The 23,399-nt window shown below is 45.7% G+C and overlaps 1 protein-coding gene across 3 annotated transcripts in view; it reads left to right on the top strand.

The window, feature by feature from the left end:
* The window catches only part of TMEM114 (transmembrane protein 114), a 780,869-nt gene that overhangs the window by 408,781 nt on the left and 348,689 nt on the right, over positions 1-23,399 (top strand). The gene's annotated exons all lie outside the window — the stretch shown is intronic.

Below are 23,399 nucleotides of genomic sequence, written 5' to 3'. Positions count from 1 at the left end.
ATCTACATAAAAAATCATCCCAGCAGAACAAAAACACAGGTCCACACACAGACTTTAAAGTGGCTCAAACATTAACCTTTCAGGCCAGCCCATTGGGCACTGCCTGGTTGCCTTGTAGGGTAGTCCGACACTGTACGGAGATACCAGAGCGGTTTGGACAGTGGTAGTGCTTAGTGTTCACTAAGCACACAATTCCAGGAACACACTGGCCTGCAGCACAAGGAGTGTCCTGCATTCCTTCCTTACTTGCAGATATGAAACCTTTGGTAAGATCTTGATATGACTCTTGGCATAGGCTTTGGGTCATATTTACAATCCCAATGCACCGCTAGAGCGTCACCTTTTTTGATGCTCCGGTGACGCAGAGTGCAGTCCCATATTTACAATGCCATGCAAAGCCACTTTGCATGGCTTTTCATGGCCTCATAAATATGGAGGTACGCAAGGCAGTGCAAGTCGCTGTTTTGCCTTACTTTGCGTCAGAGGACATTCCATGGGCACTGCGGTGGGTTTTCCCATGCAACACCCATGAGTTGTGACGCATTCCCAGATTTACAAGGCTTTGTAAAACTGGGAATGCTTTAAAACTGTACGCCTCCCTGGGGAAGGTGTAACAAGGAGAAATATCTTTAATTCGCCTCGTTTTTTCCACTTTCTACGAGTGTTAGATTCTGCAACACATATAGAGAAGAGGAAAGGGCCTCCATGGATTGTCTTTGTGCCGGAAGGTGTCCCTTCCTGCACAAAAAGGTTCGGTTCTCCAATTCCTCACTTCGTTTTTCCATTCTCTCAACCTTAGGATTCAGGGCCTCATTCACAAGAATCTGACTCATCGGCTCCAAAGCATCAGATTTGTTGTGCTGCCCTATGGCTCTCTAACGATGCAATGGATGCATTGTATTTACAATACAGAGCTCCATGGCACATGTTTTCCCAAATGTGACAGAAATTTGGCACATCTGTGGCTCTAAACTCTTGCATTGCTGGACTTGTGCCAAAAAATTCACTACTCCAGTATTGCCAGGAGGTCCCCATTGAGAAAAGCCCTACATCAGTTTTCTGACGCAGTAATGTCACAAAATGAAGCAGTGAAATGTAAATTTCACTGAGTCAGTTCTGCATGACTTATTCTGTTTGAATGCCTACCTTGCATACATTATACTTGGTGCAGGTGTAATGTGATGCAAGGCTTTACAATCTGACAGATTGGGACCAATGCATCAGTCTGTAAATGTGGAGCAGAGCAGAGCACTGCTTGCGCCCCACCAAAAAAATGACCCAACAGTGGCACAAAGGCCTTGTAAATGAGGCCCTCAGTGTCTTCATTAAATCTCATAACCTGCTTACCTTGCTGACTAATTTACAAACAGTTTGAGGATAAATATCTATTTTTCTTTGTGTGCTCACTGAAGCTCACTAAGATGTTGATGATGTTTTCTACGCTATGTTTTGAGAGTCTCCTTCATCATCTTTTTTTACCTGCATCGTTTTCCATCTCACTCTTCTTACCTTTCACACAAGAGCCTCTTACATTGAGGCTTTTTCAGTGTTTTGTGAACCTTTTATTACCTATGTTACTTCAGCCTCTTCTTCTCGTGCTACATTTATCCCTTGAATCTCGACAAACGTTCTGAGAAGTTAATCAGATTTGTCCCACCTTACAAATTATTCTGAAGACAACTGAGAACTCACAATGATTGATACTTAATATGTCTTTTCTGGGCTAGAAGCCCTGTCCTCTAAGTAGCCAGCAAAATAAACAAGTGCCAAAACGAAATAACTGACGCAATAGACAAATAAATAACTACTGCTTTCTTCGCCTCTCATGTTTATATCTGTATTGTCAGCTTAATCTTTATGCTAGGTTTCTACCTTACTAAAATAGCTATTTGCATTGCCTTATGTCAATTTCTATTTGTTCTTCATTTCTTCCCCCTTTTTCTCGACTATATGTGTTCAGCTTTTGATATGTTTTTGCAATACTCTTATTGATATATGCATTTCATTGCTCAGTATTTTGTTTGATCTGGCCTCTTCTAACTACATTATTATCTGTGAGCTATAGTAACTTGCTCTCATGACATACGTTGGGTTCATCTCTGGCGCTATTTCCTGCAGTGTTCCTACTTTATTCCTGAAATAACCACATCAGCTTTTGAGATTATGTTTCCAGTTTATTTAATTATTGTAATTGTTTGTCTACCATCTATACTTAATGAAACTGAAAATTTACCAAAGATTAGGCGCAGAATTTTGCTTCAGAATCTACTTTCCAAACCTCTTTTCCAGTTTCCCACCATTCCAGCTTCACATAGTGTAACCTTATCTGAGCAGGGTTCTTGATTTTTTGTTATTACACGAAACTTTGATTAGATTATCTCGTGTTTTTCTTCTGGTTAGTGGTGGGGATTTTAATTCGTCTTGCCCTCATGTTATTTGTCAGTCTTATTTAATCTCCAATCCTATGTACGTCCGAGTTTTGAGAGAGCTTTTTCTGATGAGTTGTTTTCACTAATTTAGAAAATATTTACAAAACCGTGTTAAAATATTCACGACCAGAATGATATCATGATATCATGTTAGGGATAATTCAGTTTGGAGAAAAGGCTGAGTAATCTTGAGAATAGTTTTCCTAATAGTAGTTACAAAGTAGTATTAACATATGTTGGACTTTTGGCCATACGCATGGTCATCCCTAGTCTTTTTGCCTCCTTCCTCCTGGTTTTTCTGACCTTTCGCTGTTGGCTCTAGGACTCTGAGCACTTTATCACTGCTGACCAGTGCTAAAGTGCAGGTGCTCTCCCATCTAAAGTTGGTATGATTGGCTTATACCTAATTGGCATACTTAATTTACCTATAAGTCCCTTGTACAGTGGTATCTCTATACCCAGGGCCTGTAAATTAAATACTACTAGTGGGCCTGTAGCGCTTCTTGCGCCACCCACTGAAGTAGACTTTCAAACCTGTCTCAGGCCTGCTAGCGCAGGGCCTGTGTGCGCAGTTTTCTGCCACAGGGACCTGGCATCTAAATTTTCTTGCCAGGCCCAGAACTCCCCTTTTACTACATGTAAGTCACCCCTAAAGTACGCCCTAGCTAGCCCTATGGGCAGGGTGCCATGTATGTAGAAAGGCAGGACATGTGCCATATTGCATGGCCTGTCCTAGTAGTGACAAACAGCCTAACTTGGTGTCTCACTGCTGTGAGTGCTGCCTTCTCATAGGATTGCATTAGAAATGCCCTGCCTTATGTGTAAGGGGTATTGTCTGATTTATGAGGGGTAGCGTAGGCGTGTTTGGTATGGTTGTGATGGTGATAATAAATACTGCTTACTGGTGTGGGTGTATTTTTTATTACTATCACAGAAATGCCACTTCTAGAAAGTGCGCATTTATCTGTGCTTATAATTCTGGTGTTTTGCAGCTTGACTCCAATCCACGTCTGGGCAGAGTGACAGTTGGGGCTTTGTGCATACTTTTCAGACAGCCTGTACACAGGGAGGGTGGAGGTGTCACCGAGGTGCATCTGCATACTGAATAGTCTTCCTGGGCTGAGAGAAGGGATAGGCGGGGCACACCTGCATTTGTAAAGACTGTGCCCTGGCCTCACACAATAGGGTCGTTAACCCCCCACTGATGTTTGGAGCCTGTGCTGAAAGGAGAGAGGGGGCACTCCCAGAACCAGTTGTAACTGGCTGGAACCTCCTCTCCCTACCATTGTAAAACACTGTAAGAACTGACTATAAGTACAGGGGAATTTTCCCCACAATTTGAACATTCTTGGAACTTGAAACTGGACACAGAACGCTGATGAATGGACTCACCAGGAAACCGCCATGGACTGCTGCTGCTGTGCTGACCTGTGACCTGCCTGGTCACTAGGAGGAACTGCCACCATCTGCACCCCTTGTGCTGGCCTGTAGCTGGGCCCACCGGCCCTGTGCTCCTTCTTGTTTAGTTGTTCCCAGGGGCAGGGTGCTGTGGCCCCTGACCCCTGCAACGATCTTTTACATCTTTGCCAGGAGGGAGCGCGAGGCGCCCCCCTCCCCCTTTAAAGGATTTCCCTGACTTGGGCCCCCCCCTTGGAGAGGGCCGGTGGAGGCCCGGGGGGCCCCCCAGTGATCACGGGTCCCAGAAGGGGCCCGTCAAAAATTCAGAGAGGGTGCGTGCCGCCCCTCTCGGTCTGCCATGTTGAGGGAGGCCCCCGTTTTTGCGCAGAGGAGCGCCGGGGGCCCCATTAGTTGTTTTAGGCACTGGAAGTGCCTCCCCATCAAGACAGGTACTTTTAAATGGACCAATATGTTCCTAATCTAAAGTTCTTTCTACAGACTTTGCTATTATGATATATTGCCTACCTGTTCTATGAATCTTTTACATATGTGTGCACATGTTCCTTTTATGGGCGTGACTTGCTAATATGTTTCCCTAACTTGCCATAGGTTTTCTAATGTTCCTACTATGGGCGTTTTATGATATTCTTATGACAAGTGTTCTAATGTGATTACGTGTTTCCTGACTACTGCTTATGTTGCAGAATACTGAGTAACCTGTGTGTTATGTGTGACTACTGCTAGTTTGCAGAGTAACTAATGTGTAATGTTCTGACAACTGCTAAGGTAGCAGGATAGTACTGTTATGTGATGTTGGTCTAATAATTACGTTGTGTACAATACAGTGTATTTTCATATAATCTGGTGTTGTGTTTCCTTTGTGGTGGGGATATTGCGTCACATGTATGTGTGTGTTGTGCAAACGCTTTACGCATTGCCTCCGGGTTAAGCCTGACTGCTCGTGCCAAGCTACCAAGGGGGTGAGCAGGGGTTATCTTGGACGTGTAACTCCCTTGCCCTGACTAGAGTGGGTAAGTTCTGCCTGGCTGAGGTGCATACCCTAGCCAACCAGAAACCCCATTTCTAACATTGGTGGCAGCGGTGGGATAGGACTTGCGCTTGCACAATACCATTGTGACTCATTATTTCACTACAAGGATTGCGTTTAGACCATCACATGTTTGGCTTCTCTTAACTTTCTCTCTTTGGTCATTTTTCCTGTTTTCAGTTCTCACGCTTGGGTATTGTGGTTGTCACAGTTGAGTTATTTGTACCTTTTCAAGATGGGGCTTACCTTTGATTTAGAGGACCTGCCGTTTTACACGCAGGAGGAATTAGAGGGGTTCTGTAGAGAGAGAGGGCTGCCTGTAGAAGGGGACCTCAGGAGATCTCTGAATTTCTTTGAAAGGTTTGTGACATTTACCCAGGGAGGGAGTGTGCGTAGGGGGTACCCAGAGGATCCTGAGTGTAGCGAGGGTTCCCAATGGGAGGGCTCCCAGACCTCATCCCTAGAGAGTGGTAGAGAGACTGATCAGGAGGGTGAGAATGACCGGTTGGGGACGCCAGTTGACAGGGAAGGCCCCAGTGATAGGGAGTCCCTTGCTGGGTCCAGTGTAAGAAGCAGGGCTACCTCTCATTCCTTGACGCCTGATGAGCTAAGAGATAGGCGGGAAGAGAGGGACCTGAAGTTGCAGTTAGCGCGCCTAGCTGTTGAGGAGAGAAGGGCTGAGGTAGAGAAGGCCTTAGTACAGGAGAGAATGGCAGAGGCAGAGAGGGCCTTTGCCAGAGAAAGACTCGCTCTAGAGCGCAGTCTGAAGGTTCTGGACTCACCAGCGCTGCAGGTGGAGTCCAGTGGTGGCAGCAATGTACAGTGCTGTAGCAAAGATGTTCCTCACATACCCATAGATCTGGTACCTAGGTTCCAAGAGGGGGGTGACATACGTCAGTGGTTAAAGGAATATGAGAGGGCTCTGGTAGAGCGCAGGATCCCTGAGAAGGATTGGGGAACTGGCCTAGGGAGTTTTATTCCTGAGGAGGGGAGGGATGCCCTACTGACTCTAGAAGAGAGTGACAGGGAGGGGTACTCCGCTGTGAAGAACGCACTGATTGTGAAGTATGGTTTTTCCCCTGAGGAATACAGAAAAAGGTTTAGGGGTGGTAAGAAACTGTCCCACCAGTCTTGGGAGGAGTTTGTGGAGGATTGCTGCATTGCACTAGATGGATGGGTGAAGGGTAGCACAGTAAACAATTTTGAAGGGCTGTTTAATCTGATTCTCAGAGAGCACCTGTTTCGTTGTTGTTTTTCAGAGTTACGCCAACACTTGTCAGTGTGTGAGCTCTCTGACTCCAGGGAGCTTGCAAAGGAGGCAGACTTCTGGTTGCGTACCAGAGGGTCTGGTGTGACATTAGGGGGTGTTCCTAATGAGAGTGGTCTAGGTGTTTCCCAACAAGGTGTGGTGGGAAAGGAATGGAGTGTCCCAGGTAGGTCCCAGTGGACTGGGATGGGTGAGGGACCCCATGTCCCGTCTCTGAGGAGAGGGAATGGGGCTGGGCTGAGGCCCAAGGTGCCCAAGATACCGTCCCAGGCCCCTGAAGGTTCCATGAGTGAACGCCAGGAGGTGAGCCTAACCTGTGCCGTAGGGCCAGCTGTTCAGAAGGATCCCATTTTGTCATTAGGATTTAGGCGGGTGGCTGGTGATAGCGTTCCGCCGGTCCTGGTGTCTGGTAGTCTCGCTCTACAGCGGAGGAGGCGGAAATCCAGGCATAGGGTTGAGAGGGGGCTGCGGGCCCCAGTGGAGAACCTGGAGGGTCAGGGGTCAGCTCTGAGTGCAGAGCCCCCCAGGAATGACCTTGGTGAGACCATTTCTGGGCTGGGGGGAATCCAGACTCTGTCCGATGGGCAGAGGTCAAGAGACCTGCGCCAGCCAGACTCTTGTGTGGCCCTTGGGGAAAGTGTTTCCCTGGTGGGGGGTAGGTGTGCCCCCCAGGAAGTCCTGGTGCGCCAGGCAATGATTCAACCGCAGGGTGGTGACTCTGGGTTGGATGATCAGGTTCAGGGGGTAAACTCTGACCTGATGGGGAGTACGTGTGCTCCCAAGGAAGTCCTGGTGCGCCAGGCAGTGGTTCAACCGCAGGGTAGTGACTCTGGGTTGGATTGCCAGATTCAGGGGGTAAGCTCTGATCTGGTAGGGGGTAGGTGTGCTCCCAAGGAAGTCCTGGTTCGCTGGGCAATGGTCCAGTCTAAGGGTGTCGTCCCTGGACTAGATAGACAGGTTCAGGGGGTAAACTCTGACCTGGTTGGGGGGGCGGTTAGTGTGCTCACCCCCCTGTGTGAAACTTCTGGTGGCTTCTCCCGAGGTGGGGAGACGCAGGACTCTGGAAGTGGGGTTCAGGGAGGGGGAAGCCCGCCCCGGACCCCGGTGCAACCCAAGGGTGTCGTCCCTAGGTTGGGTGGTCAGTCGCCAGGTAGTGATCCTGGGCTGGCGAGAAAGTTGTGCAGGGCTGCTGTACCCAGCACCCTGGCAAGTGTGGATTCTGGTGATACCCCTCCTAGGAGAGGAGGGCGGGATCCTAGAAGGAGGGGTAGAGGGAGGAGAGCCTCGCCTCTAGCCCCTGTAGAACCTATGGGTGCGGACCCTAGGTTGGTGGATCAGTGGCAGGGTAGAGCCCCTGAACTGATCAAAAATGGAGTGGAGACAGGTTGCTTTGCACCTGGGGCTACCGCCCCCCACTCATTATGGTTTCAGAGACCAGAGGCTCCTAGATGGCCTGGGGCCTGGTTCTGGCCATTGGCAGCTAGAGAATCCCCGTGGGTTGGTCTAGGCTGCCTGGGACGCATTGACAGAGAGATCCCAGTGGAGTCAGGAAGGCGTAGAACTGGAACATGCCCCTGCTGTTGTGGGCCTGGGTCCTTGTTCTATCGCCCCAATCAGGAAAGTACATCAAGGTATTGATTGTTCTCCCCTGGATTTTGGCTGGTAGGGGGTTGTGTTGGACTTTTGGCCATACGCATGGTCATCCCTAGTCTTTTTGCCTCCTTCCTCCTGGTTTTTCTGACCTTTCGCTGTTGGCTCTAGGACTCTGAGCACTTTATCACTGCTGACCAGTGCTAAAGTGCAGGTGCTCTCCCATCTAAAGTTGGTATGATTGGCTTATACCTAATTGGCATACTTAATTTACCTATAAGTCCCTTGTACAGTGGTATCTCTATACCCAGGGCCTGTAAATTAAATACTACTAGTGGGCCTGTAGCGCTTCTTGCGCCACCCACTGAAGTAGACTTTCAAACCTGTCTCAGGCCTGCTAGCGCAGGGCCTGTGTGCGCAGTTTTCTGCCACAGGGACCTGGCATCTAAATTTTCTTGCCAGGCCCAGAACTCCCCTTTTACTACATGTAAGTCACCCCTAAAGTACGCCCTAGCTAGCCCTATGGGCAGGGTGCCATGTATGTAGAAAGGCAGGACATGTGCCATATTGCATGGCCTGTCCTAGTAGTGACAAACAGCCTAACTTGGTGTCTCACTGCTGTGAGTGCTGCCTTCTCATAGGATTGCATTAGAAATGCCCTGCCTTATGTGTAAGGGGTATTGTCTGATTTATGAGGGGTAGCGTAGGCGTGTTTGGTATGGTTGTGATGGTGATAATAAATACTGCTTACTGGTGTGGGTGTATTTTTTATTACTATCACAGAAATGCCACTTCTAGAAAGTGCGCATTTATCTGTGCTTATAATTCTGGTGTTTTGCAGCTTGACTCCAATCCACGTCTGGGCAGAGTGACAGTTGGGGCTTTGTGCATACTTTTCAGACAGCCTGTACACAGGGAGGGTGGAGGTGTCACCGAGGTGCATCTGCATACTGAATAGTCTTCCTGGGCTGAGAGAAGGGATAGGCGGGGCACACCTGCATTTGTAAAGACTGTGCCCTGGCCTCACACAATAGGGTCGTTAACCCCCCACTGATGTTTGGAGCCTGTGCTGAAAGGAGAGAGGGGGCACTCCCAGAACCAGTTGTAACTGGCTGGAACCTCCTCTCCCTACCATTGTAAAACACTGTAAGAACTGACTATAAGTACAGGGGAATTTTCCCCACAATTTGAACATTCTTGGAACTTGAAACTGGACACAGAACGCTGATGAATGGACTCACCAGGAAACCGCCATGGACTGCTGCTGCTGTGCTGACCTGTGACCTGCCTGGTCACTAGGAGGAACTGCCACCATCTGCACCCCTTGTGCTGGCCTGTAGCTGGGCCCACCGGCCCTGTGCTCCTTCTTGTTTAGTTGTTCCCAGGGGCAGGGTGCTGTGGCCCCTGACCCCTGCAACGATCTTTTACATCTTTGCCAGGAGGGAGCGCGAGGCGCCCCCCTCCCCCTTTAAAGGATTTCCCTGACTTGGGCCCCCCCCTTGGAGAGGGCCGGTGGAGGCCCGGGGGGCCCCCCAGTGATCACGGGTCCCAGAAGGGGCCCGTCAAAAATTCAGAGAGGGTGCGTGCCGCCCCTCTCGGTCTGCCATGTTGAGGGAGGCCCCCGTTTTTGCGCAGAGGAGCGCCGGGGGCCCCATTAGTTGTTTTAGGCACTGGAAGTGCCTCCCCATCAAGACAGGTACTTTTAAATGGACCAATATGTTCCTAATCTAAAGTTCTTTCTACAGACTTTGCTATTATGATATATTGCCTACCTGTTCTATGAATCTTTTACATATGTGTGCACATGTTCCTTTTATGGGCGTGACTTGCTAATATGTTTCCCTAACTTGCCATAGGTTTTCTAATGTTCCTACTATGGGCGTTTTATGATATTCTTATGACAAGTGTTCTAATGTGATTACGTGTTTCCTGACTACTGCTTATGTTGCAGAATACTGAGTAACCTGTGTGTTATGTGTGACTACTGCTAGTTTGCAGAGTAACTAATGTGTAATGTTCTGACAACTGCTAAGGTAGCAGGATAGTACTGTTATGTGATGTTGGTCTAATAATTACGTTGTGTACAATACAGTGTATTTTCATATAATCTGGTGTTGTGTTTCCTTTGTGGTGGGGATATTGCGTCACATGTATGTGTGTGTTGTGCAAACGCTTTACGCATTGCCTCCGGGTTAAGCCTGACTGCTCGTGCCAAGCTACCAAGGGGGTGAGCAGGGGTTATCTTGGACGTGTAACTCCCTTGCCCTGACTAGAGTGGGTAAGTTCTGCCTGGCTGAGGTGCATACCCTAGCCAACCAGAAACCCCATTTCTAACAACATAGAAGGCATTTTTGTGATTGTGTACCTTTGGACTGCACCACCCATAGGTTGGGACTGTAGAAGACACCGTAAGATCAAGAGTATCTTAAGTTACCAAGTAGGCAAATTTGCTACCAGCTTTGTTTAAAAGATGAGCTGTCCTGATATCGTCTTACCTCAAGAGAATTTAAATGAAAATTCAAATAAGATTCTTTTTAACATATCAAGCTCATTATTCCATAAAACTGTTTCCATAGCATCCCTCCTGCATATCAAAACCATAAATAAAATTCCAAAACCAATTCACAGCTATGAATAGAAGAAGGAATGTTAGTTTGATCAGCCTTCATATAAGGAAGGGCAGAAGAGTCACCATACATATCTTTAAAACCTGAGAGACCCCTGACCACAGCCAGGCAAATGAAGGTTCACTTCTGGCTCTCACGCAAGGGTGTCCAAGACTGACTGTGATCAATGGGCAACCCAAAATAATTGTAAGCAGAAACTATATCCAGCTTGCTTGTACCGAGACAAAAACTGAAACAAGGTCTTCCCTGACTAATGTACATAGGGGCATGTGTACAAACCCCATGGTGCAGGATAGCACAGCAAATGACCTTGCTGGACTGCCCTGCTCCACTTTGAAAGGGCATAAATGCACTGTGTTTACATGATACAGCACATTTTTGTCCTTTACTTCTGTGCTGGTGCACAAATTGCTGCCTAGCACCAATGTAGGCATCCCTTCACCATAGTGTAAGGGTGTCTGTGTCATAGTTGGACTCATGCTCCTTAGCAAGACTGTTCATTTAGGAGTGGCAGCACTTTTGTTTGTAGGTCACTGAGTCACTCCTACAACAAGTCGCAACTGTGGGCCGAACCATCCCGGCTCACAAGCAGTACCTCATCGAACTCAGACAGTAGAGGTGATTTCTGGCAGCCTAACACATGGACTCTAGATGTGACTTCTCAGGGGAATTGTGGTGGAATGGAAGTGACCCTTTTCTCTTGTTAGCAACTGTTAGACCTGACAACCTTAGGGTGGTCACCCCTAACGTTTGCCTGCCTTCCTCCACTTTTTGGACACTGTTTCTGCTGGTTTTTGGACTCTACGCACTTTACCACTGCTAACCAGTGCTAAAGTGCATATGCTCTCTCCCTTTAAACATGGTAACATTGGACCATACCCAATTGGACTATTTAATTTACTTAGAAGTCCCTAGTAGTGTGCACTATATGTGTCTAGGGCCTGTAGATTAAATGCTACTAGTGGGCCTGCAGCACTGACTGTGCCACCCACTTAAGTAGCCCCTTAACCTTGTCTCTGGCCTGCCAATGCAAGGCCTGTGTGTGCAGTTCCACTGCCAATTCAACTTGGCATTTAAAAGTACTTGCCAAGCCTAAAACTCCCATTTTCCTACTTATAAGACACCCCTAAGGTATGCCCTAGGCAATCCATAGGGCAGGGCGCTGTGTAGGCAAAAGGCAGGACATGTACCTATGTAGCTTACATTTTCTGGTAGTGTAAAACTCCCAAATTCGTTTTTACACTGCTGTGAGGCCTGCTCCCTTCATAGGTTAACATTGGGGCTGCCCTCATACATTATTTGAATGGTAGCTGCTGATCTGAAAGGAGTAGGAAGGTCATATTTAGTATGGGCAGAATTGTGATATAAAATCCTGCTGACTGGTGAAGTTGGATTTAATATTACTATTTTAGAATTGCCACTTTTAGAAAGTGAGCATTTCTCTGCACTTAAATCTTTCTGTGCCTTCCCATTCACGTCTGACTGGGTTTAGTTGACAGCTCCTTGTGCATTCACACAGACATACCCGAAACACAGGATACTCAGCCTCACTTGCATACATCTGCATTTTGAATGGGTCTTCCTGGGCTGGGGGGGTGGAGGGCCTGCTCTCAACCAAAGGACTGTCACACCCCCTACTGGGACCCTGGCAGACAGGATTGAACTGAAAGGGGACCTGGTGCACTTCTAAGCCACTCTTTGAAGTCTCCATTTAGGTATATAAACAAGGCCTCTGCCCCTTCCAACTCAGACACTTCTTGGAGAAGAAAACTGGAACCAGAACCTGCATTCTGCCCAAAAGATCTGCCTGGCTGCCAAAGGATTCACCTGACTGCTTTCTGTGAAGGACTGCTGCCTTGCTGTTGCCCTGCTGCCTTGCTGCTCTCTGGCTGTGGTGAAGAAGTGCTCTCAAAGGGCTTGGATAGAGCTTGCCTCCTGTTCCCTGAAGTCTCAGGACCAAAAAGACTTCTCTCTTGCAACTGGACTTCTTATGAGGCAAAAATTCAATGCACAGATTGCTAAAACCGACAAGCAGCCTGTCCTGCGATGAGAAATTCACCGCATGCCGAATGACGCAGCGTGACTTCGCAAGGAGAAGATCGATGCGGCGCCTGCGTTGCGAACAGAACTTCGACTCACAGCACACCGGATCGGCGCACAGCCAACCTGGGACGATGCAGCCAGACTTCCAGATGGGAATCGACGCAGTGCCTGCCGTGCAGGAGAAAATTCCACGCAACGCCCACCAGATCGACGCAGCGCTTGTGACTTTGCTCCGCAAGCCCAGGATTCCACGCACAGACCCCGGGGCATCTGAAAACCCTGCAACCAAAGATGATCCATGACCGAGCACTGGAAATCTATGCACAGCCGTCCCTGCATGGAAACTAAATGATGCATCTCCGTGTGCAGCCCAAGAAATCAACACACATCCCTTTGTTTCCATGCTTCTCCTCCTCTGCGGCCCTTTGCAGAGATTTTTCATGCGAACCAGGTACTTTGTGCTTGAAAGAGACTTTGGGCCTCATTATGACCCTGGCGGGCGGCGGAGGCTGCCCGCCAGGATCCCGCCCTCCAAATTACCGCGCCGCGGTCAAAAGACCGCGGCGGGTATTACGAGTTTTCCCCTGGGCTGGCGGGCGGTTCCAGTTAAACCGCCCGCCAGCCCAGGGGAAAACGACCTTCCCACGAGGATGCCGGCTCGTAATCGAGCCGGCGGAGTGGGAAGGTGCGACGGGTGCTACTGCACCCGTCGCGTATTTCACTGTCTGCAAGGCAGACAGTGAAATACATTTTGGGGCCCTCTTACGGGGGCCCCTGCCGTGCCCATGCCATTGGCATGGGCACGGCAGGGGCCCCCAGGGGCCCCGCGACCCCCCCTACCGCCATCCTGTTCATGGCGGCTTTCCCGCCATGAACTGGATGGCGGTAGGGGAGGTCAGAATCCTCATGGCTGCGGAGCGCGCTCCGCAGCCATGGAGGATTCCAATGAGCAGCGGAAAGTCAGCGGGAGACCGCTGACTTTCCGCTTCTGACCGCGGCTGAACCGCCGCGGTCAGAATGCTCATTGGAGCACCGCCAGCCTGTCGGCGGTGCTCCCGTGGTCGGTGGCCCTGGCGGCCACCGGCCGCCAGGGTCAGAATGACCCTCTTTGTTTGCTGTAAAGAGACTTAAGCCACTCTATATAACTTTTCAGTGATATCGTTGATCGTTTGTGAACTGCAAATATCCAGAGAAATATTATATATTTTTCTAAACACTGTGTGGTGTATTTTTGTGGTGCTATATTGTGTTATTGTATGATTTATTGCACAAATACTTAATACATTGCCTTCTAAGTTAAGCCTGACTGCTCAGTGCCAAACTACCAGAGGGTGGGCACAGGATAATTTGGATTGTGTGTGACTTACCCTGACTAGAGTGAGGGTCATTGCTTGGACAGGGGGTAACCTGTCTGCCAACCAAAGACCCCATTTCTAACAGCAATAAGTCCCATACACACATAGGCAATGAATGAGATGCAGGAGGGTTTTCAATATATTTATTGAAAAGACTGCAATCTACAGTAAAATGCAATGATTTGCAATGATTAGGATAATGAGCAATAATAAGAGCAAAATCGTGAAGATGAGAGTTGTGAAGATGAAAATCCCCACCATATTGCAATAAATATAAGATCTGGAATTCTTAACAAAGAACGACTAATCTTTACCCTAATGAGAGCTAGGTGTGATAAACCCTAATCTGCCAGTACCATGTCCATGAGAAGCACCCACCATCCCTTGTTACCTTGGAATTAGGTTTCTAGACCAGACTCTGTGGAAATACAAAGGCTGAGTTCTCCAGCAAGGTGACGTGCAGCATAGATTGCATCTGGAAGGAACCCCTCTAATGACCTTCTCTGTGTGAGATGTATTTATACAGTTCATGTAGGATCCCTGACACAGGTATGTTCCTAAACAACTGATAATGTGGCAGACTTGTGTCTGTAACTATATAAACAATCCCTAAAAAGTGTGCATTATACTCCTGTCAAACGTAAGTGAGAAAAGGACATGATGACAATACCTATGTACATCACTGATAATGATGTATTCTTAGAATGGCACTGATAAACACATTTCTTACAAAATGTAGGCAGCTGTGAAATGCTAAAAGAAATAATGAAAAAATTAATGCTAAGAAAGAGTTTCTTTGTAAAAAGGGCAACAAGCCTGCAAACCGATGGCTAAACTGACTCCTGTGCCCCTTGGGGAACTAAAATGGATTCACGATCTCTGTATTGTCAGCAGGATTGTTTTTGTGCAGGAAGGAACACCTTCCTGCACAAAAACAATCCAGAGATACATTTTCCTCTTCATGTGTGCAACAGAATACAGCACACATGGAAAGAGGAAACAACGAGGAGAAATAAAGATATTTCTCCTCATTGCGCCTGCCCTGGAGAGACGTACAGTTTTGATGCATTCCGAGGTTTACAGATTCTTGTAAATCTATGAATGCGTCAAAACCCATGGGTGTTGCGAGGGAACACTCACTGCAATGCCCATGGTATGTCTCCCTGATGCAGTCCAAGTGCAAGGCAATACAGCAACGTGCACCGTGTTGCCTACCACCATATCTACAAGGCCATGAAAAGCCATGTAAAGTGCCTTTGCATGGCCATGTAGATTTGGCTCTGCACTTTGCACCGCTGATATGTCACAAAAAGTGACGCACTGGCAGTGCACGGACCTTGTAAATAAGTCTTCATCTTTTCAAGGATAAGTCAGAGATTTTAGGCCTGATTTATCAGAGTATTTTCCCTCATTCCGTGTCTTTGAAGAACGCATTGCTACACAAGAACCTCCATTTCTTAAATGAGCCCAAAAGTGATTAAGGTCTTGGTGGACTCCCACTCAGATATCACCCAGAAGCAATATATGACATGCAAAATGTGCACATAGAGGCCAATTACTGAGGTTTGCTTGAAATATTCCACATCAGCCGGCCTTAACCAGATCATTATTTCAAATATTGAAAACACTAAATTGACATTTACATTAGGTTTATTGAACAACCATGTATCCTCTGATCCTCGAATGTGTGTTTTGGTACTCGTCACATATAAACAATTGGTTTGCCTCCTAAGTAACAAGAGTTAATGCAGCTTTAAATATTTTCTGCTGTCTTGTTTTTTTACTACATCTCACATTGACCCATAACTGAACGTAACCTTCTTTCTCACCTCATCTATGGAAATCACAGGGATACTCTGGCCCTTTTGTTAGTTTCTGTCTTTATTTATAAATTTCCTCTTCCACATATAGATTTTTTGGACTGTTTTATTATTGCCCGTGCTTTTTTTTAAATCCCTCGTCACAGTTCTGATCTGTTCACATTTCTGTCTAAGCCCTTTGTCTTTCCTGCCACCTCTTTGTGCTGCTCTGTCAGTCAGGACCCTCTTGGCTACTGAAACTGCAGAGCTGGTTCTTCAGCTGGGTTTACTTTCTCTCGGGTCTAGATACTTTGGATAGTGGCAAGTACAGCATAACTTTGGAGCTGCCTCCAATCTCTCAGTCTGGTAGACTGCCTTCTAATAATGTGACACTCTTTTCTTGTAAGGTTTAATCACAAGTCGCTATTCCTCCTTCTGTTATTATTATTCAGCATTTTAGCATCTGCAACACTTCCAGCATGGCTGGTAATCATAGTGTCAGTTGAGTTGCTTGCATTTGTTGCGTTATGTTCTATCATCTGCATACATTAATGGTAAATAACAAACTGCACATCTATGTAGACTTATCATTCTGAATCAAAAGCTTAATGATACTTTACTACTTGCATTTTGTTAGAAATTGGGTTTCTGGTTGGCAGAGTATGCACTCTGTCCAAGTAGAAACCACAGTCCTAGTCAGGCTAAGCCACAAACAAACCCTATGTTAACCTCTGCTCACCCTCTGGTAACTTGGCACAGGACAAGATCAAAGGGTCATACCGACTGAATTGGAGTGCAAGCAAGCCACAGGGACCAGGTGAAAGGAAGTGCCTTAATCCTGGTTGCATCAACGTTGAGGTTACTAGGAGCAGATAGAATCAATGCATCAGTGTTGGGCCCCGCAGTGGAAGCAATGCGTTGGTCCTTTCCATGCAGCAGTGAAGAGGTGTTGATTTTCTCCACACAACAGCAGCAATATGTTGGGTCTGAGATGCAGCTGTTCCAAAGGTGATGCACTGAGCTCAACCCGTGCTGGAAAGGCTATGTGTTCACTCCGAATCACGCTGGTTCTACAGGGGCGATGTGCCAGTTCTGAACCATGGAGCAGCGACAAAACATTGGTTTGGAGTGGAGCAGCATTTTATACCCAATTCCACGGGCCCAGGACTGGTTTGGCACCACTTGGCAGGGCAATTCTCACAGTTGACAGAGACCAGGTGCTGTAGCAGGTGAGCTGCAAGTCTTTTGTGTCTCTGAGACTTTACAAAAAAGGAGGCAAGGCAGCAAGCTCTGGGAGCCACTTTGTTTCTGGTTTGGAGAGATGCATGTCCAGTCTTTCTCACTACCAGGTAAGGAGAACAGCAGGCGGCAGGTCAGAACAGCAGAGCAGGAGTCTAGCAGAGTCCAGCAGACTGACAGTCCATTCAGAAGGACAGCAGTCCTGCTTCATGGCATAGTTTCCACAGCTTCAGAAGTGTACTGAGTTGGTGGTGTCTGAGGTCCGTTACTTATACGCAGTTGTTCCTTCGAATTGGGAGAGACTTCAAAGAGAGGCCTTCCTGCCCAGGCTGCAGACTCACTACAGGGGGGTATGCAACCCTTTGTGTGGAGACTTGAAGAGCCAATTGAGATGTAAGTGCCAGCTCCTCCCTCTCATCCGGCCCAGGATGGCCCATAAGGCTGTGGATGGCCCATCCGTCACACCTGAGCTCCCTTTGTGTGTGGCTCTCTAGAGGGAACACAAAGTCCAGCTATCACCCACTTTAGACATGGATTCAGAGACAGGCAGAGGCCACCAAATGGCTAAAGTAAGAAAATGCCAACTTTCTAAATGTAAGAACAGATGGTGGACAGAATGCTGAGCAATGTCAAACATTCACCCCAGTCAGAGATCTGGGACTAAATCCATAGTTTTTTTCCCCAACATACCACCCTAGTTTGGACCCAGCCATATGCAAACCAGTCTTGACCCTGCTCCCCATGAGAACACTCCAGCCTGAACTGCCAGGCCAGGTCTTCCTTGGACCGGAAACAAGCGTCCTGGGACCCGTTGCAGGGTATCACCCCTCATCAGCCAGGCTAGCTTGAATCCCGTGACACAGTGAGCCTGTTACCACCGTCTGGGCATACCTTGCGCACTAAGGGCGGCAAATGCAAAAAAACATATGATGGACGAAATGCTTAGCAATGTCAAACATTTACTCTCAATCAGAGATCTTGGCAAAAATCCAGCAATTTTTTGCCTAGCATGCCACCCTGTTTGGACACAGCCATATACAAATAAGTCTTGACCATGTTCCCTATGGGAACAGTCCTGCGAGAGCTGTCAGACCAGGTCCTCCCTGACCAGAAGTAAGTATTCAGGGACTCGTTTTGAGTATCATCCCATTGCAGCCAGACTAGCTTGAATCCAATGGCACAATGAGCCCATGCCCTATGTCGGGGCATAACCGTCCCCCTTAGGGAGATGAATGCTGAGCAATGTCAAACATTCACCTCCATTCAGAGATCTGGGCATAACACCATTATTTTTTTGCCAACCCAGTTTGGACACCGTCATATGCAAATCAGTCTTTTTTGCCTCTCATAGGACAGTCCAGCCCGAATTGTCAGACCAAGTTCCTCCCTGGACAGGAAACAAGAATCCTGGGACCGGTTTTGGGGTATAACCCCCTCATCAGCCAGACTAGTTTGATTTCAGTGGCACAGTGAGCAAGGGACCTACGTCTGGGCATCCTTGGCACAGTCAGGACAAAAAATGCAAAAGGAACAGATGATGGACAGAATGCTCAACAATGTCAAACATTCACCCCCAGTCAGAGATCTGGGCCAAAATCCATCATTTTTTTGCCCATGAGAGCAGACCAACTAAAACTTCCAGACAAGGTCCTCCCTGGAAGAGAAACAAGCATCCTGTGACTGGTTGTTTCAGGGTATCACTCCTCATTAGCCTGACTAGCTTGAATCCAGTGACATTTCCACAATTACACTGTAAAATCCGATTTCACCATAAGCTGTGATTTTAAATTGTGTTTCCAGAGACACCAAATGTGGTCGTTCCATCTCTTCTCAATTGGAAATTACACTTATTAAATGATATCCTATGAGAAAGATAGGCCTTGTAGTAGTGAACAATGGCTTATATGTATTAAAAAGTAAGTTTGGGCCTGGCAAAAGTGTTAACTTGGCAGTTTAAACTGCACACACAGGCTCTGCAATGGCAGGCATGAGACATGTTTGAAGTGCTACTGAAGTAGGTTGCACAATGAGTGCTGCAGGCCCACTAGTAACAGATAATTTACAAAGCCCTGGGCACAGGTAGTGCACTTAACTAGGATGCCAATTGTGCATAAGCTAATGTTGCCAAGTTTTAAGCAGAGGGCACATGCACTTTAACACTAGTTAGAAGTGCTAAAGCCAACAAATTCAGCAAAAAAGTAGAGGGAAGAGGCCAAACGTCTGGGGATGACCCTGCACAAAGGGTCACTTCCAAAACGTATTGTCTAAAATTGTCATTTGGTGAAAAAGACTTCTCTTGATTCCACGTTCACAAATGAGAGGGTGAGAAAAAAGTAAAAGAAAGGAGAATGTGATTTATTGAATGCCAAGGGCATCCCTTCCTAATAATGAGTTGCAGAGAGATGTATGATTGTTTTGTGTCTGAGAATGATGTCACAAAACAATTAGTTACCACCAATTTCATGTTGGTAGTAACCCATTCTCAAAAGGGAATGGGTCCCAAAGGAGCCCTTCCTGTTTGTGAATGGGGGCACCAACATTTTTTCAGAGCAGACAGTGGTCCCATGAACCACTGACTACGCTAAAAAAGGTGAAAGGGAAACTTTTCATTTTTTAGGTTGAGCATAGCAGCACGCAAGCCCTGCTTTTCTAAGGTGTTGGTATCTATGTGGGCTTTTAACCAAGCCCATCACTTCCATTTGTTTGCGGGCTTGCCTTTTAACATTCTCTTGATTTCGTAAACGTCATGCCTTTCCCGCTGTTTTGCCCTCCGTGAGAGCACCGGCCAACTACTGAAAACATATACCGCTCCATGTTTTCAGCATGATTTCTGGGTTACTTTTTCTTTTTATCCCCTACACAGCACAATAGCGCTCAGCAGTATTGGACCTATTTGCATGCCGACCAGTTTACTTCCATTGTTTATTCCTGGATTTTGTTGTTTCTGTCACAGATTAACCTGAATGCATTTTAAATGCATATGATTACTCATGTCTTCGCTCGTGTTTGTTGTTGTTTTTAGATTGTTTTTAGGTAGTGTTTTTTTTTTTTGTTTATGTCATGGTTGTTTGTTTATGTTGCAGTTGTGTGTAAATGTATTTTAAAAAACAACTTTTTGTGTGTTTATATAGTAAACTGGACTGCATATTAACAAAACAAGCAGATAAATATGCAAAAGGTTGCTATAAAAAATACATTTACGCAGAACTAGAGATCAAACAAAATATAATGTTATAATGTAGCAACTGTCAGTCAGTCAACAAAGCTTTATTCGATCAATGATCATCAAAGCAATACATAATCAATATTACCATAAATAAATATAAAAGTACGAAATTCTATTAAAGCACGAAATTCTATTTTTACAATGGTCATTATTTGTGCGTACCTATAGTTCAAGAGACCAAGTGATCTTTCTTGCCAGTACACAGCCATTCCTATTAACAGTCAGATATCAATCCCATTTGTTTTGTGCACACAGATTGTATTTATGGTGATTCTATAATATTCTTGGTGTTTTGTAAAGTGATGTGTACTGTGTATTTCTACAATGTTTTAATCGATCAATTGCTTATTCTTTTCTTTTATCTAATTGTATTGTATGACCTTGGGGGAGTCCTGGATTTTATTTTTTTAATCTTATGATGGGTTTGGTTTTACCGTTTTTATCAAATTGCTTTTGTTTTCTTTTAGAAATGTATGAATTGTGTCGGTATGCTTTTATGGTATTGTCTTACCGAAATAAAGCTGAAATTGAATTGAAATATAAAAGTATAAAAAATATAAAATACTATTCCATCCCCAAAACATATTACCACATGGTAATCATAATTCTATGTAAAAATGATCACATCTTCTGGTCTTACTAAACAGAAGGATCTAATTTCTATAATCTTTTACTGATATAAAAGCTCCTTAAGCGCCATGCTGATAGTAAATATTTACTGACAGAGATTATTAACATTTTGGTGGAATCACTTTTTAAAATTCTCAGTGCTCATGCACATTCCCTGATTCCCATTTCTCGACATAGGTCACGGATCCATTTGGTCCTAGGAACCATGTATGCAGGGCAAAAGAACATAAAGTGCACCACTGATTCAGAATTGGTGCCACACACAGGACAAATATCATTGGTCACATTAGGATCCCATCTACACACCACGGTCTTCAATGGTAAGGTCCCAAAGCGAAATCTAGCATATAACTTTTTGCCTAGAATATCAGGTATAGCGTCTAGATAGGGTTCAAACCTTGGGTACCATTTGGTGTCAATGAATGAATTAGTTAGACGACCGCATGATTTGTGAGTAATGACATTGTTCCTCAAATATGACCAGTAGACACGCTTCAGTGCTTTAAGGTGGGCTTTCTCGAGTTTGTGAGGGTTCTCCCAGTAGTCCCCTAACCCCAGTGTCTTGAACCAAGTGAATACGTGCTTGACCCACGGAATAGAAGCTGAATTAGTAGATGTTAACAGGTCTAGAAGTGAGGCTTTATATATGTCTAATTCGGGGACGGTCCATAGCCTGACCCAGTACATCAAAGGACTTAAATTTATCAGGTCAGCAATCCGTTTTAAACCCAGTTCCAGGAACAGAGGGATTAGTGGAGTACTGGGAGGACTCTCAAGGAAAGCTTTAGGCACCGGCACATGATTGTTTACCAATTAAGCACTGCGAGCTAAAGGGGTTAAAAGTGTCTGTACATTTATTTAAAATGACTGAGATTGCTTTAGAATCATGGTATCTTACTATTCACATTCAACTGCAACAGATGCGCATTAGAAAGGAAAGCTTTAGGCACCGCCGCTTGATTATTTACAAATTAAGCACTGCACTAAAGGAGTTATATGTGCTGTACATACATTAAAAATGCCTGAGTTAGCTATAGAAAATTGCTACTTCAATATTCACATTGAACTCCTGCAGCAGCGCATTGCACAGGAAAGCTTTAGGCACCTGCACCTGATTATTTTCAAACTAGGCAATGCAAGTTTGAGCTAAAGGGGTTAAAAGTGGCTGTACATATATGAAATGCCTGAGATGGCTTTAGAATACTGGTGCCTTAGTATTCACATTGAACTGCAACAGCGGCGCATTGCAAAGGAAAGCTTTAGGCACCGGCACATGATTATTTACAAATTAAGCACTGGTTGATATGATAATTGTATATGCTTTATTAATCTCTCCTTATTGCAATTATGACCATGATTCAGGCCAACTTATCCTTATTACACTCTGACTGTTTGAACACTCTAGATATGTCTGGGCAACCATTTTAGTTTATTTCTCTTGTTACTCCTCAGTGGGTGTTTTGTGTCTTTTTATGGGGGAATTGTGGTAGCCAGCAGGCAACTCTGATGGTGGGGTGTTGAAAGTGGTATTCTATTTGAATAAGCATGGCAGATTTAAATTAGGATGCAAAATGGCAACATTTTCATTTTTTGTTGTAGATAGATTAAGAAGGTAAATGGAAGTGCTTTAGTTATATCCATGCCCACTGGAATTATGTGGCAGGAAAAGCCCAACTTATGAGGCAGGGTTGACCATTTTATGTGGCAAGAAATGTCCAGTTAATAATTTACAGCGCCAATAGCTCTAACTCAAGCACATGCGAGACCCATTGCATTGCAAATGCTTGTTTTTGTAATGCTTTCTGTTTTCCTTTAAGGAAAACCGGCTCCTTACAAAACAAAAACAAACTTCTTTATTTAAAAAGCAGTCACAGACATGGTGGTCTGCTGACTCCAGCAGTCCACCATCCATGTGAGTGCTGGCCATTCTCAAATGGGTCGCAAATTACAGCCTGACTCATGAATAATAATGAGGCAGGTCCCTTGCGAATCACAAGCAGTGTCAGCTTTCGTGACTTGCAAAGTGCAAGTCAATAAAAATCGCAATTTGGGAGTCGCAAAAGCTAACAGTCGTACATCTGGTCTAAAGAGATGTATTCAAAAGCTTGCGTTATCACCACAGAGAAACAACTTGCACCTAACAAGGGCATTGTCTTCTTATCATCTTAGCCAGCCTTTATGAACACTTCTGGCTTGCTGACACTTTTAGTGAATAATCTCAGTTTGTTTCTGCCTTCTGGTGGACACCTTTGATAATAGAAAAAATTGCTTCAAAACCTATCAATTGCTAATTAAATGTCTAGGAACGTCTTAACCTAACGGTGCCTGTATTTGTGTATCTTTAGGGCTGTTCGTTGCCAAATAGATATTTGGCGCACACATTTCATGGAAGAGTTTACTCTTACAATTGTTAAAAATCTACAGGCAATGAAAGGGCACTCTGGTGGGCACCCATGATTTTTTCCAGTATTTTCATCGTCAGGTCCAAGAGGGACGGGGAGGGCTAAAAAAGGCGAGCCAGTCACACCCGCCTGAATAATTAGCAGACTTCTATGTCTAATAGTGACTCCCCTCAGACAACATTTTATCATTAAACTTTAAGATGTGATGGTTTTACCAACTTTGAAAATTTAATGTATCCATTCTAGAAATTGAAATGTGTTTATTTAGTCTGTTTCTCTTTGTGGTTGTGACCCAAACCATTTAACATATATTTACCTTCAATATTGCACAATTTATTTTCATGTT

Source organism: Pleurodeles waltl, chromosome 10 (assembly GCF_031143425.1).
Source record: "Pleurodeles waltl isolate 20211129_DDA chromosome 10, aPleWal1.hap1.20221129, whole genome shotgun sequence".
NCBI lineage: Eukaryota > Metazoa > Chordata > Amphibia > Caudata > Salamandridae > Pleurodeles > Pleurodeles waltl.
The sequence above is the reverse complement of the archived record's forward strand: the minus strand, read 5'-3'. Positions and strand labels throughout refer to the sequence as shown.